This window comes from Apis laboriosa, unplaced genomic scaffold (assembly GCF_014066325.1).
Source record: "Apis laboriosa isolate Shangri-la unplaced genomic scaffold, ASM1406632v1 scaffold38_cov145, whole genome shotgun sequence".
NCBI classification, from domain to species: domain Eukaryota; kingdom Metazoa; phylum Arthropoda; class Insecta; order Hymenoptera; family Apidae; genus Apis; species Apis laboriosa.
The window spans coordinates 3,174,801-3,189,704 of record NW_025223092.1 but is presented as its reverse complement, the minus strand read 5'-3'; the positions used below and the strand labels follow the sequence as shown (position 1 = coordinate 3,189,704).

General features: G+C 38.1%; 1 protein-coding gene across 2 annotated transcripts in view; it reads left to right on the top strand.

The window, feature by feature from the left end:
- Positions 1 to 14,904, top strand: part of LOC122715587 (tubulin polyglutamylase TTLL4) — a 179,688-nt gene that overhangs the window by 54,032 nt on the left and 110,752 nt on the right. For both annotated transcript variants that reach the window (XM_043937875.1, XM_043937876.1), the window contains one exon: positions 346 to 410. The gene's annotated coding sequence lies outside the window, so the exon portion shown is untranslated. The remainder of the gene's footprint in view (positions 1 to 345; positions 411 to 14,904) is intronic.

Sequence of the window (14,904 nt, the reverse complement as noted above, 5' to 3'; positions counted from 1 at the left end):
TTTCCCGCTCCTTCCTCTCACCGATACGATATTACGACGAATTTTATGATCGATATGATGTACTGCTTGTCGTTGGTTTTTTTTTTATTTTTATTTTTTTTTTTTTTTTCTAGTTGTTACACTGGCGTTGAATCGTGTTCCGCTATTCTGTGTTTTATATAATAGCTGAATATTATCTCTATTCAGAGTTTTTTCTTTCTCATTGTTCTTTCTTTCTTTTTTCTTTCTAAGTTTAAAATGATTGAATCTGAATTTGTGATATGTATGCATTTCTTAATGTTATTTTATCATTATATATCACGATTAGAATTTTTAATGAAATTTTCTAATAAATTTTGTTCACAGGTTGGCCGTAGGTGTGTGACAAGCAGTAAGGACATTCAATTTTCTTCGAACACGTGCACCAATGGGTGAGTGTAATATTTTCTGAATATCTGATAATAAAACTATAATTTCTTTGAAACTATATATAATAATATTTTTAAGTTGAATCGAATTATACATATATCCAAGGAAATACAAAGAAGTATCGAAAATTATAATTATTAATATAGAAAATTGGGTAATATATTTATAAATATGCACGAATGTCGTAGAAATATTAAAAAAATTTCCAAACGCATATCGATAAAGATCGACACCCCCGCCTCAGTCACCCACAATTTTCTCTCCCTTCACTCCGTTATCCAAATCCTTCCAACCATCCTGCCCAACTTAAAAATCCTTTGTCCCCTTCTATATACCGGAATTTCCAGCATATAATAATAACGGATTCACGGACCCTTTCCATCCCTTTGAAGCATACCATCAATCCAAGAACCAAGAAGAGAATGGGGATGCAATATTATTCAAAATCACGAAAATCTCCGATGGAATTTCCTTATTTTCTCCTCTATTCAACCCCCGTAGATGCATATCTTACGATGGATTCAATGGGTCCACCGTACGGGGTTAACCGTTGTTTGCTCTTCCCCACCCCCGCCTACCCTTCCTCCTTATGGATCCAGGTAAAAAGGGTCAAACCTTTTCGACAAAGGTGCACACGTGCACAAGTATACGTGTGGATACCTCTCTATTGGATAGAGAAGAAACGGGGTAGAAAGAAGAAGAATTTTTCTTCTGTGTTCCCCGCTTCTTCAAGGGGTTGCTCCTCTTTCGTATGGAAAGACACGGTGAAACGCGACCAATCGGTTGTTCGCGGCAGAAGAAAATACGATTTTTTCGCAGCTGTCATGGCATGTGCGATGGCAGTAGCCTTTCTTTCGCTTCGTTTTTGGAAAGGGCCAGGTGTGATTACGTGTCGTAAAAGTGTTTGGGACGATTGATTTTTTTTTTTTTTTTTTTTTTTTTTTTTTTTTAGGAATTTTCGCGTTTTATTAATTTTTCCTTTTTTTTCTTTGGAGGCTTTTTCGCGGTGCACTTGTTGCAGTGAACTTGTGCTTGGAACGGTTTCTTTTGTGGCTTGGTAACCCTTTCACAGGTGAACCCTTTCCCTGGCTATTGTTATCCAGCTTCCGCTAACCCTTTTGGTACATGGCCAGGTAGGAAAGGAAAGGTTGGAAATTTGGGTTAGGAGATTGGTTTGGCCATGTTAATGTTATTAACGGGATGAGAGACGTAATATTACGTTTCGTTTCCATATCTTTTTTTTTTCTTTTTAATTGTTCGATTCTATTGTGTGAATTTCTTTATTGTTCTGTTGAGTTAGTTTGTAATTCGTTTATTTTGAAAAATAGATTAATCTATTTTGAAAAATAGATAGATAAAACCACGAGCTTATTATTAATTTTCATAATAGTAACGCTAAAGTGAATATTTTAGCAGAAGTAGAAATTTTAATAATACTGCGCATTAATATAAAAATAGAATATATAAATTCTTCTATCTATTATACAATTTCTTGAAATATTTAATTTCACTATTTTATCTTCATTCTACGTTCATGCTTAATAAATAAATAAAAAAGAGAAAGAAGAAAAACTTACAATTTTACCCAACACATTGCACCACAAAAGAAATAACCCCTGCGCAAGTTCGAACTGCGTTTCTTTTAACAGCCGCCTCTGAATGCGGAAGATGGTGCAAAAGGGAAAAGGCCCCGTTTCGAATCGACCTGCTTTTCATCATGCGCAGGTAACGCGCACAATTCACTTTTTAACTGCCCCCTGCTCCCAGAGAAACGTGTTCGGACTCGCTTCTCCGGAATAATAAAAAAAAAAAAAAAAAAAAAAAAGAAACGACTGTTTAACTTCCGAGATAGCAATCCAAACCGTCTCACCCACTAACCCAGTTTGCCCGTTTTTTTTACCCTTTTACCAGCTGCGCTGATTCAGGGTGGATTACATTATCGACGATTCGTTTACACACGTTCGCTTTACGATGAGTAGATAAAAAAGGGAAAGAGGAATCATCGTGGAATTGCGACGGATGAATTACTTTACGTATTTATTTTATAGTAAGTGACGTTTTTTTTAATGGGTTTTTTCTTTTATGCTCGACGATCGAATTGATGAAGTGTTACATTTATGTTAATTTTACGACGTTAAGAAGAAGAACCGTTGAATTTTTGGTATTTTATTGAGTAGGAAAGGAGATACTTATGTTACGTGTACAGGTGTTTGATATATATTTATGGCGTATTTGCGCGAACGTTTTATGACGGTTTCAGTGGGGATTTATTGAGCGTGAGGGGAAATGGCATGTATGTATGGTAACCTAAATTGTGTGTTTTATAGGTTTGTCAGATGCGAAATGATGATGAGCGCAACTTGTCGAGTTAATATTCCGTAAATATGATTTGTAAAATTACATGTATTGATAAATGAATTACTTAAAATAGAAATTACAAAATTAAATTTTTCAATATTGAATATTTCATCTTAATACGAATGTATGAGATATAATAATAATGTTCACAAAAAGACACATCATATCTAAAATATACATGTATTGAAGGAATAAAAATTTGATTAAGGCACAAGCAGTGAAAAAATTAATAGAAAAAGAGACGGTTTCTTTTCTATTTCTCGAACGAGAAGAAAGAGATTTGTGAAAAGAAAAACGGGCAAGTTGAGACACGTTTATCTATTATGCGCATTGAAAATCTACTTTTCGCGCTGAATTACGTAAAGTCGGGGCATTCGGAAGAAAGAACTCGGAGCAGCTGCCTCCTGGTGCAGGTTTGAACCTGCACAGACTTGCATCGACCTGCATCAACCTGCATCGACGATTCTGTCTTTCTTTCTTTCGATGCAACGAGTGTATCAAGAATGTATGTTACGATTAAACGAAAAGTTAATATGCAAAATTACTCTTTAATTATTAACGATCCAATAAATAAATAAACATATATTTTTTTTTTCACATATTCTAAATTTTATCGATTAAAATGAAAAAAAAAAACAATACATGCATTGATAGAATTATATCTAGCCATAAATATAATTTTATAAATCATTGTCAATTTTTCTTAATTTAAAATATATTTTCTTCGCGTAGAACTAAAATTAATAAAAATTTGATCAATGTATTATTATAATTAATTCCTTTTCACAACGTTAATTATTCAGTAAATAAATAACATATTTTTTTTTTCACTAAAAAGGTCTCAAGTAAATTAATAAAATTAAAAAAAAGAATTTTCTCTTTCTCTTGAAAAAATTTGATCAAAGAGATTTTATTATATATTCTTTACCATCATAAGAATCAATACAAGAATTCTTCATCTTCTCATTTCTAGAGTGTTCAAAAAAGCATTTAACATTTCCTTAAGAATTTTCTCGACAAAACCAGTCACGTTTTCTTCGACTAAATACATAAAGCTCCATTTTTCGCGGTGGATTACGCCAGACCAAGGCGTCCAAAGGTAGCATTTCCAATCGATCTGCTTCTCTCGAAACGCAACTTCAGACCCCGCAACGTTCAATTCGCCACGAGACAGTTACAGAATGAAACGAGGAGCGTCGAAACTGGACGCACATAGATGGCACTAAATGGGTTGTCGTCCTGGAAAATCTTTTGCCACCCGAGGAAAGGATCTTGGACGCCGGATGCGAGGGTTTCACAGACCTGCCACGATGATTCAATAGCAGATCTAACGTGGGTGAGCGAAGGAATCTCGTGAAAAAAAAAGGAAAAAAAAAATAAAAAGGTTTTCAAAGGTTTTCTAACTCGCTCGCTTCATGCAATGACACGTATCGATGAATGGCGAATCGTCAATGCAACGGGTGAAACGTTTGGATAATTGTTAACGATATTCCTAACAGATAGTTTGCTTTGGATTGAAGAAGAATTATTTTTATTAAATTGCGATTTTTGAATTGAAATTTTTATAAGGTTACTCCATTATTTATTTTAATCAAAGTTAAATAATATATTCTGATAGTATTAACTTAGATAGATAACTTAGATAGATAGATAACTTAGATAGAACTCTCTCTGGAACGTTGGAATATAAATTACAAGCCAATTCTTATCTTGATGATGTAAATGAATATTACACCATTCCTAATTTTTCAATTATAATAATGACGAATTATAATAATGACGACACAGGATTGAAAGTTTTTTGATAACTAATTTCAAACATTCCACCCCTTTTATCGATCCAAATCCGATTCGATTCAAATATCGTTTCTTCGAAACCACTCACACGAAAGTCAACATAAACTCATCCACCATAATCAAAAAGCACACGGAAATCTAAGAATCCTAATATCAAACATTGCTCTGTACACGAAATCGAGAGTCTCGGCAAACTCTCTCCTCTCTCTCTCTCCTCTCCATCATCCCGTAAATTGAAAAAGGAGTGGAGGAAAAGGAGAAAGACTCACGAAGGAAAAATTCAGTCGTGGAGGAAGCGGGGATCCGTTTCCATTTTACGATTTTTCTCTATTATCCTCCTAAATAAACAGTTCTCGCGAGTCTTGCACCTATGTAAACACGGAGGCCAAAACGGAACTCCCTGCAAGGATCCATCGATCCATCGAGATTCATTGGCAGAATAGAAGAAGAAGAAAAAAAAAAAAAAGAAAGAAAGAAAAAAGGAAAGGGGGTGGATTGTGAAAGAGACGAATGAAAAACGCAGAAAGCAGACAGAGGGTGGTGGATGCATTGAAGGTCGTAGAACCGTGAATCTGGCTCCGGGGCACGGAGATCCATTCTTAAAGGATTATCGTTATAAATTATACATTTCCCGTGTTGGACGCCCGGTGCATCCTGGCCGCCATTTTGTCGAATGACCGGTAGCAGCTTAGAGATTTCTATCGTTGGATTAACGCGGACCGTGTCATCGTGGTATCCTGTCTATTCGATTCCGTCCATGATGGAGAGAAAGACCTCGCGATCGACCCTTTTGGGCGTACTCTCTTTTTTTCTTTTTTTTTTCTTTTTTTNTTTTTTTTTTTTTTTTTTTTTTTTTTTTGGAATGGCGACTATTCTATTCTTCCGTGCTCTCGTGACCGGTCGATGGGGTGGACTCGAGGGGGTGAAACACGATCCCATGGCCGGCTGTTACTGAATTTTTTTTTTTTGGAGGTTTTGGGAGAGGTTTTAGGAAGCTTTTGAAGTTTCCTTTTTTTTTTTTCTTTTTTTTGAGAAGTTTTGACTGGAGTGGACGCGAGAAATGGTTAGCTTCAACGCTTGGAATTATTCGAAATTTGTAATTTTTTTTTTCTTTTGTATTTAAAATTTGATCCTTATATTAGATCATTGTATTAATTATATTAAATATTATTTTCGATATTATTCGACAATTGATTACTTCTATACTTAGGAAATATATATTTATATTTTAGGAAAATAGAATATTTTAACTTTTATTTTGCACTCGACTATGAAGTGAATAGAAATAGGAAAACTTCTGCCTCATTTTCAAAAAAAAAAAAAGATATCCTACGTTCAAAAACCCCCTCGTTCATCTCGAAGAATACCCGTCGTTACCCCGCTATATTTCTCGTTCCTCCCAATTTCAATCGATTCTACGCGGCACCATTTACCGATTGATCCAAAGACGGGTAGTATCGGGCCCACAAAACGCCCGACACGTCCCCCATTTCGATTCTCTCGTCGACTTCTTCCCCTTCAACCACCTCCGCCCATCTCCACCTTCCACCTCTCCAGATTTCCTCTTTTCCCGATTATGCGAAAGCCAACAGCCGGCCAAGGCCCAATCTTCTTCACGGGCGAAACATTTTCGAATGGGTCTCCATCAAGGTACAATGACTTTTCGCAAGAGGGACGCAGTTTCCGCCAGTTTTTTTTTTTCTTTTCTTTTCTTTTTCTTTTTTTCCCCCCTCCCTTTGGCGGACAAAGTGTAAGCGCCAGAAGAAACTGTTCGAAACGGGGCCCCCCCCTTCTGGGCCCCTCTCCCCTGGATCCCTTCTCTCGGGCTGGAAAGAGGGTCCTGTGGGCGGAGCGGTCTGCCGAGAAAAGGAGCTCGTTTCGAGGATCTTGGTGGTTGAAAAGGGCTGAAATCGAACACGTGCAAGGGTGACTCAGAAAGCCGGTCAGAGGAGGGCAGACGAGGGAGGGGGGAGAGGGTCTTGCGATAGAATGCAACGGAGAAGTAGACAGGGGTCCTTCGTAGATGGTAGGGAGAGATAGACGCCGCTTGTGCACCGTGGTTCCACTCTTTTGTTTTCCTTCCTTGTATTCCTTCGATCCTTCATATTAGGCCTCTTTCTTTCTTAAGGCCCGTTTACGTTGACGGACATTGTAGATCTGCATTGGATTATGCAACGTTTAAAAATTTGACAGGAAAGGAAACAATCGATTTATTATATATTAGGAGCATCATCATAGAAAAAATAGATTAACAAATTTCAATTTCGTATCTAGAGTGAGAGGATACGTAATCTTGCATTTTTATAAATAAAGTCTCATAGTTATTTACTACTATTTACTACGTATACTACATATTATTTACTACGAGTCATTACGATAAATTAAATACTCTAAAGTTAAAGATATTACATATTATTTATATTAAAGATATATTTATTAAAGATATATTTAATATTAAAGATATATACATATTATTTATATTAAAGATATAATTTAATATTAAAGATATATACATATTATTTACTACGAGTCATTACGATAAATTAAATACTCTAAAGTTAAGGATATTATTCTAGAATAATTTAAAGATAAAATATAAAGGGATGAAAATAAATCTCGGACAATTGGTTAATCTTTTTTAATCAATTGCATATTGGAATTTAATCGCCTATATGAAAATTGAAAATTGGCAAAATGAATCGAAGATACAGATTTATAATAATCATTTCTCACTCGAAAAAGTATTTATTAAAAGTAAAGAGGAACGGTTAGAATTTCACAAAAAAAATTTCTATCTCGAAATAAATATCGCTTCAACGATTCGCGATAATATTCCGTAAACACACTTCCGCCCGAAACACGTTACTTCTTCCGCCACAACTATTTCGAGACCGCTTCATCTCGATACACAATAAAAAGAACCGTATTCCACGTCCATTAATCCGTTTCATAATACGCGATTATCCGAAAACCGATTTTCCTCGAGATAGCTGTAATAGAACAGCGTTGTGTTACCTGCAGGCTGAATTAAACGAACCGACTGCGTGTTTTCTTTCAAGCGGAAATTTCTTTACTTCCTACCTCCGCAGAGTTTCGACGGGAAAAAAAAAAGAAAGAAAGAAAGGAAAAAGAAAAGAAAAGAGAAAAATTGTTGGATAAACGGCGGAAACAGAATTACGAAACAGGCCTCGAAACTATTGTTGAATTATTCACGGCGAGCAGAAAATGGCTCGTTCGAAGGATCGTGAAAAGCGGAAGTGGAGGATCGAGTGTTCTCGACCGCGTAATTCGACGAATTTTGAAAGAGAGTTGCGTCTTATTGAGAATTTTGCGAGGCAAATATTTATTTGTTGAATGATTCATCGTTTTGAATGAAAATAATCTAAAAGTGTTGTGCGAGTAAAAAGTTAAATACGAGAAGAAAGAAAATCTTGCGTGATATCGGATAAAATTTAATCTTTTTAGATATATTAATGTACACATTATTGAAATTTACAGATTAAAAATTGTATAATTTCCGATGCACGTTTCGTAAAATAAAAGAAACATTACAAGTGTTACGAAATTTGAAAAATTAAATATTTTTACCGTCTTTCCAAGAATTCTTTCGAAACGACACGCGAGGAAATTTTTTTTTTTTACGATATATGTATAATGATACAGAGAAGTTTCAAACGTGAGATAAGAAAAAAAAAAGGGTAATACTGATTTTCGAGAAATCCACGATAATCATTAGCCTAATTTCGAACACAGGAGATCTCTATGATGTTGTTCCTTTTTTTTGTCTTCTCCCTTAAGGATTTATAGAGGCACTTGTTACGTTGCACGTGTTCTAATGGTGAGTTAGATCTTACAAAAAGGAAGGGAAAAAAAGTTGGCTGTGCTAGAAGTAGGTTAAACTTCTCTAGATTCCTCCTCGATAATCTAAATGATAGATGATGATGAGTTACAATGGCACAGAATTGGATTCGCTTTCTTCGATTTTAAAAGAAAAGTTCCACGAGGAGAAAAAACAATTTATCTATATAAATTATCCAAATATGTATAACTGCTTTTATTAGGAAACACAATTCTACGTAATCAATTATTTTCTATAATAATCTAAATAAAAAATTAAATTCTACTTTTGCTTGCAAATATCAACTCGTGCCACTCTAATCTTCTCGAAAAACATCACGGTAGCTCGTACGAAGCTCCATAAATAACACAACTCCGAAAAGAGGAGAGAAGAATCTACTGGAAGCAATCCTGGACATGAACAATGAGGAAAGCGGCGACTGATCTGTCGTCACGGAATATTAAGGGCGGCGTTCGTTCACGAAAGAGAGGCAATCCCTCTTTCACAAAAGTGCCGCCTCTAAATGGCGGAGACGCAAGAAGCAAATACAAGTCTCGAGTCGAAAAGAAGCAAGAAAGAGAAGAAGACGGAAGAGGGCCGGGAGACGGCTACAGAGGTGTCGTATAGGGAAGAAAGGCTCGAAAAATCGGCCGATTTCAAAAGGTGAAATGGGTAACAAACCGGAACGGGTGGTCCCATTTGGTGTGGTAGTGGAATTTTGGTGGTAGCAAAGCTTATGGCCTTTTCTTCCCCCTCCTTTTTCTTTTTTTTTTTTCTTTTTTTTCACATTCTCCTGGTCGATGGCCTCGCGGAAATCGGCGTGACGCGATCGTCCTTTCGACGTCGCATATTTTTTTCTTCTCCTTTCTCTCTCTCCATTCATTTATATTTCGATAACTTCCTCCCCCTCTAACAATGCAATTCACGTGGAGATAAATCCTGGAAGGATTCGAGCGTGGAGAATCGAAGGTTGCAGCTTGGCCAGATTCCTCCTCCGCGATCGCGGAAAATAACCGCGAAAATTCTGCGGCGAAAACCGTGTCCACCCGTGCCGTAGAGAATTATTTCGATCTAGAACTGAATCCGTTTAATTCTCCGGTATTATGTGGCGTTCAGTTGATGCGGGTGGATTGGGAAGAAGTACCGAGGCGAATTCAGGCGTGGCTTGTAAACTTGTTACGTCGCCCCGGATCGTGTCAACAGGGGATGGAGTATTTGGATATTGGATCGTGAATTAAATTCTAATTCTTTATCGTAGATAGAAATTTAGAACGTGATCTTTTATAGTAATTTTTGTATCGATATATATTCATATATCTTCTCGTATATTTACATTTGAAGAAAATTGTTTAATGAAATTTAATTAAATTTACTTGGAAATCAAGATATACGCAGCTGTACCGAAAATTCTTTTTCGAATTCCTTCAAGAACCTGGTCCCCATCACACCTATTGTGCAAATTTGTTGATGTTACTTTTTTTCCCCTCGACGTGCCACGTCTCGTCACGCGTTCATCCATGCGTCAAAGTCCACACCTCGTCCTCGCGAGTAATCTTCGAGTCCTTTGGAAATCGTGTCGTTAAATTTCTCCGGTGGCGCGTGAAGATTGTCAGAGTTGGGGGGCCGATGGAGGAGGCCCCGTGTTTTTCAAATAGCCATTCGAGGACGGTTCAGGAATAACGTTTCAAGAATAACGCGTGATCGAGAACGTTGATCCTCGTAGCAAGAGATCGTCTTTAAGGGGGTTAAGAAGCAGCCCCACGCATCAGTGATTTTTCTTTCTTTGAGTTCTGTTCACGATTCTTTCGATATTTGGCAAAACGTGCAAAAGCTCTTTGGATTAACCAAACTTCTAAGGCTATCCTTAAGACGGCTTACAGTTGTATTTCGAATTTATTTATTTATTTTTTTTTTTATCGATAAATTAAAAATTTTTATATAAATAAAATTAATTTAATTTATTTTAGTGTTAAAGCACATAAAATTTTGAATTTTATAGAATTAATTAAATTATTAAATTGGATATTAGTTTAAATTTAAAACATTTAAATTGCATTTAAAATTTCTCTTCCACGATTTTTCTGGTCCACACTTGTCTCTCGTTTCTTTAGTATCTGAAAACTGATCGTACATATTCTTCTCTCGCTGTAAATTCTTTTTCTTTCTTTACAGAGAATAATCGTGCATATTGATTCGAATAGCGAATCCGTCTCACAAAACGTCAAATTCCATTCTCCTCGACTTTTTCCACGATGAAACATTCTTCCCCTGCACGAAATAATAACTCATTGCTTGTTCAAAGTGCTCGCGTTGCATGACACAACAATCAAGGAATCAGGCCATCGGAAGAGACGCACATATAAATCATCCTGCGCATCCTTCGTTCGATCGTTTTCACTCGAAAACGCAATATAAATGGGGGGAGGGGGGGCAAACTTAGGAGGATCGAACACCTGCACCCTCTCTCGTCCAACTTAGTTAGCCCTGATCCCGCATACGATCCTTTTTCTCGGTTGCAAAGGGGGCAGGTCCCCGCCCACAAGTCCGTGGGGCCCCCATAGAAACCGCGCAGCGGTCCCAATTTACCGACACGCCATCTTTCTTCCTCCTCCTTTCTTTCCCCGTGGAACACGCGGAAAGGACGAGGTTACCGTTCCAAACTAATTTGGACCGGTCCCACCGGCCGGAAGTGAGTTTTTCGAGGCCTCAGGGATGCCGAGAACGATCCTCGAAGTCAGGGTCCTTGCCTGCCACCAATTAGCGATCCTCTCTCTTCGTTAAATGACGCCCCTTCCCTCGATTCTTCGTCCTGACTCTCTCGATTCAACTATCGTGAGGGTGTTCGAGTTGATAGCTACGCGTTTTTTGGGGGATTTTTGGGGGAGGATAATCGAACGGTGGATCCTTGGATCCTTGGATTTGGCTCGTGGAAACGTTTGTGCAACGTAGAATTGGATTTAATGTACGATGGTTATAAGAATTATTCTAAAGACACTTAAATCTTGCGTTATTTCTTTATTGAAAAAATTAATTGTAATATCTTAATAAGTTTAATTCACAATTATTTCGAACAAATTTCGAAAGATTATTTTTTAAAATAATTTTCTAAAATTATATTACCACTTATATATTACTATTATATATTACTATTATATTACTATTATATATCACTTATACATTATCACTAGTATAGTACAATTTTAAAAAATATTGAAATCGAAAGGAAGAGAAAAGAAAAGGAAAAGATGGAACACCAGTACTTTTTCATCCTAAGATGACATAACTATAAGAAGGTTCGAGGAGGAGGGACGGCGGTCGAGTATCATTACAAGCCGGCTGTGTGCACGCGATAATGCACGCGGCCCTTTCCGAATCGAGAACAGGCCGCCCTTCACCTCCCAAGGTGATCTCGCCCGTAAAAAGTGTCCGGGCGGGCGTTAAAATCTCCTCGCCAAGGGAAGGACTCGAATGTCTTCACTCGAGGCGAAGATAGTGAAAGCAGATTTCTGCCCCGCTTTAAACCAGAAGGGGGGGCGCTTATTTAGATGGAAAGTGTCGCGTGAGCCGTGGATCAAGAGAGAACGCGTGAACGCGCCACTTCAAGAAGGCGTCGTGCCCTCTCTCATCTAACCTGGACAACGTCACTCGACCGTTTTTGCTCCCCCTCCCCCTCCCCCAAAACGTGTTTCACCCTTGACGAAACGCAAGAGGGGCATTGAAGTGTTCCAACCAGTTGACGAAACCAACGTTGCCATGTGATTTCTCTTCGAGGCTTTATAGATAACGTCGACGAGTACTTTTTCATGGAATCAAACGCTCATGGGCCAGTGCTTAGGTAACTGATGGACGAATTGGTTATCTGACACGAATGAAAAAAAAAATATATATATATATATATATATGGGATAAATTCTTTCCCTTTCTCCCTCGGAGAAGGCAAACGAAATGGATTTAAAATATTTGTTCGCGACTAAAGTCTCGAAGCATTAAATAAAAAAACCGTCTTTCTTAGAAACTTGATCGAACTCGATTCGAAGAACGAATGAACACTTGAGAAAAAAACTTGAAATTTCTCGAAGGAAGAATAAAACTTGTCTCGATGATGAGTCTACGAAACCCGCTCATCTAAATCCTTGTCGATATGCAAAAAAGGAAAGAAACAAAAGAAAAATCGGGAGCCGTTGAAACCAATCTCCAATCTCTGCACGCTTTAACATTGCATCACTTTTTTGCGAGGGGCCCGGGACCACTCCCCGTTGACATTATCCACGATCCATCGAGGAACTCCCTTTTCGTCGAAAGGGGCCAGCAAAAGCATGCAAATAATATAATCCAAGCCTTAGACCACGTGCACCCAGACCCACACCATTTTCAACCGTATATCTTTTCCCAACATCCTTGGCCTCTTTCCTCCACGTACCTTTTACCACACTTTTATTAACTCTGCATTCTCTCTCTCCTCTCCTCTCCTCTCCTCTCCTCTCCTCTCCTCTCCTCTCCTCTCCTCTCCTCTCCTCTCGTCTCGTCTCGTCTGGTGGGCGACAATCGAGGGGTTCGTGGCTCTCGATCGGGGAATCATCGCGGATGATCGAGTCCTGGAGCGTCGAAAATGACACCAAAGGCCTGTTAATGGGCCTGATGAGCCGCCACCCTGCTTCTGGTTGCCTGTCACGGCCGCTCGAGATTACAGGGCGGGAGAAAAGGGGAGGGGGAGAAGGGAGGTGGTCGACGCCATTTTTATTCTTCTCCCTGCGATCTTGGAGATTGGTGCCGCGTTGCCGCTGTTCAATTACGCTCGAGGGTGTATGCGCGCTTGATTTCTGGTCTTGATTATTGGCCGATGTGCGGTTATTAAGTTGATGAGTTTTGGTGTTTGTTCGATCGAATGTGGATTCGTTATTTCATCGAGCTCTTATAAATATCAATACCAATAATGATAACGTGCATAGAAATGTCCATTATTGATTTTATATCATTTTTTTATCATGCGGCAAATTTCATGTGGCCACGCTTGAACAAAATCGTGAACGGAACGGAATTTTAGAGAAACCTTGGATAGGTGAAAATATTTCGAGAATGTATGTACTCTGCGCAATAAGGAAGCACAGTCTTGGACAGCTTTGGTTCTAAATAATACGTAACAAGTCTCTGAAACGAGAGGAGAGATCGAAAAAAGGAACACGTTTTGGGCAAACTTTGGTCGAAAGAACAGCGTGAATCGGGATACACCTTTTGTCACCAACTTTGCCACGTAGATCCAGTTCCGCGTAATTTTCAGATTTCTCGACCCTCTTGCTGCGTTTCGTCACAATAACGATTGTTGTTAAATATTTTCGTCGACAGGCGCGTCTTTGTGAATCATCCCTTTGTCACGCGGTTCACCTTGGATGAATGCAGCCAGCCTCAAAGTGGCTCGTTAAGTATTCGAGACAGTGTCCGATCGATCCTCATGATTTAAAGTTTTGATCGAGATTACGATATAGCCATGTGGTTTTCAATCTGATACATTTCTCTTAATGAGCGAAAAATAATTTTAATACGACAATTACCTGACAATGTTATACAAATTCATTTTAATTATCTACTCATCGATCTAAATCAATCTGTAATCTTTTTTTGAATAATATTTAAATACTCCTTTACGATAATTAATTCACATCCTCTCGAAATTTAATCCATCTCTTCTTCTTTTTTTTTTTCCATAATACGGGACATCGAACAATGGTCATCGCCAAATATTTTCATCCTCGTCGACGTCTCTGTGAAACTGACCACGTTAAGAATGGAACGCGTCCAGGTTGGCGAAAAAAATGGGCCGAGTAGAAGATCGGTTCACGCACGATCTGGACCATTCATTCACCTCTCCGTCGAAGAGATCGAAAGTGACCAATCCCTGGAGCCCACCACCATTCTTTCTCGCGTGTTCTTCTTATAGCTAGAGCAGATGACTCGAGGAACTTCTCTTGATTTCATTGTTACCTTTCTCGATTCTTCGTTACACACTGGTGGTAGTGGTGGTGGTGGTGGTGGTGGTTGTGTCAGTCAGTTTGTCGGTTGCTCCGCGGGGGTGTTCACTTCAATATTCGAGGATTGCTGTCACCTTGGATTCACAGAGAGGATTCACGTCGATACCTTTGAGAATGGATTGCGACGGTTCGATGCTTTTTATTTTTCTTGGCAGGATTTATGGTGGCTCGAAACGTTTTTGTAAGTTGTTGGATCGTTGAGGAGTCGTCGAGGCTGTTGATTCTTTGTTGCGTTTAACGTGGTTGGAATTATTAGATCTTTTTTCTTTTTTTTTTGTTTGTTTGGTTACTGATGCCTGTAACAATTGTGGCGATAATTTTTGAAATTATACTTCTATATAATTGTAATTTGAAAAAATGGAAAGGTAACAGGCTACTATGAAGATAGAAAAAAAGAGAATCGAAATAGGATGAAAATGAAAAGATCAAGTAAAATGTTTTAATTGGTTGGACAACCGTCTTTAAACTACTTCTAGA